The sequence below is a fragment of the Callorhinus ursinus genome, unplaced genomic scaffold (genome assembly GCF_003265705.2).
Source record: "Callorhinus ursinus isolate GAN/ISIS: 27379988/994484 unplaced genomic scaffold, GSC_fseal_2.0 scaffold1, whole genome shotgun sequence".
NCBI classification, from domain to species: domain Eukaryota; kingdom Metazoa; phylum Chordata; class Mammalia; order Carnivora; family Otariidae; genus Callorhinus; species Callorhinus ursinus.
The window spans coordinates 43041648-43043314 of NW_027397063.1; positions in this window are offsets into that span (position 1 = coordinate 43041648).

Genomic DNA, 1667 nt, shown 5'->3' on the forward strand with positions numbered 1-1667 from the left:
TAGAATAAATATTTCCTCCAACATAACTTGGCAAAATAAATCATCTTTACATAGTTTCATTTGGAGAAATGAAGTACAGTGTACATTATTCCCAAAGCATTGAAAATAAAATCTCTGTGTTCTCAGAGGGTATTAAGGATGCCAAAGCTATTTTTAAGGATATGTATAACTAACTGCCTTTGAATACAGCTCAGAAGCTCTAGAGATTCCAGTCTACTAAGAAATACTGTTCTCAGTCACAAAAACTAGTAAATTTCCTGAAAAAGAAGAATTTTTATTGGTGAGGAATGTTAAAATGTTAAAAATGTAACCTCAATGTGGTACCATTTTTCACCTTTGAAATTACATTACAAAGAGTGATGGTTTTTAAAAGCTACCTCTACCCCACTTGTCAAAGGTCAAATTTTCTTAGAATAAGTAACATATTCCCATAGATAAATCTGAGTTTACAAAGCACATAAATTAGGAGGTGATTATTCACACTACAAGTGATTCACTGCAGGGTTCTTTTAAGGCTCTACTGGTAATTTTAAGCAATTGTTTATAGTTCATGAACTACTTCTTAGAAAGAAGAGAGGAAACAGAGAGCCTAAATACTAAAAACTTCTGAAGATCAACCAGAAATAAAAAGCAAAATATTTCTGGAATTAGAAGGGCCCTAAAGGAGCGGGTAAACACATTTCATTTCTGGAGATTGGGAGTGAAGAGAAGGTAGAGTTGCCCTGCGTCACCCAGCTAGTTACCCGAATGGGCAAAACAAAAACTCAGGCTTTCCCACTCACAATCTAAAAGTCCACCCATTACACCAAAACCAGCTAGATATGGTTCAGTTTGTAAATGTGGTCACCTTTTCTGTACAATATCTATTCTAGAGTGAAGATTCACTTCACTTACTTTCAATTGCAAATAAAGAATTGTCAGTTTTATCACTTACTTTATCAGATCAAAATCTATGAAAATAAAGGAGAGCAGAAGGGATGCATAAAGGTCATTTAACAGGTTAGCATGAAAGCGCCTCTTTCAAAATAATAAAAATTAAAATTTGTTGCCCAACTAAGAGATAGTCCAAGGGATGCAATAGACCATTCTCTAATTGACCCCCTGTGTTGCGCGTTGGCTTCTCCAGGAAACAAACCTGAGATTGACCGTAATGTTTAGCATGTTAGAGGGAGTACCCTTGAAATCAACTCTTGGTGGATACGTGGAGTCGGAATTAAGATCAAGCTGAGAGGGAAACTGATCTATATAATACGGGCAGGCCAAGAACTTTAACCAAGCACACAAGAAGCTCTGGGATTAAATTAGCCCATCAGAGTTGTCTCTTGTGGGGCCATAATACTGGAATTATTTTTGCCCCCATCAGTCAATGAGTGGATATGCGCTACCTGGAAAGCTCATGGCCTTGAGCAGAGAAGCTCTCTGGCACTGACAGATTCTTTAAGAAGGAGCTGGTACAACATACCATTAATCAGAAGGATCTAAGCAGTGTATCAACATGTCTCTCAGAGTCTCCAATTCAGAATTTCACATATAATCTCTGAAGATAGGTAAGACTAGATTGAAATTTCTGCTTTCTCATTACCAGTAACGTAACTTTGGATGATTCATCCAAGCACTCTGAGCCTCACTTTCTTCATCTTTAAGCCAAGGTCAATAGTACTTACCTC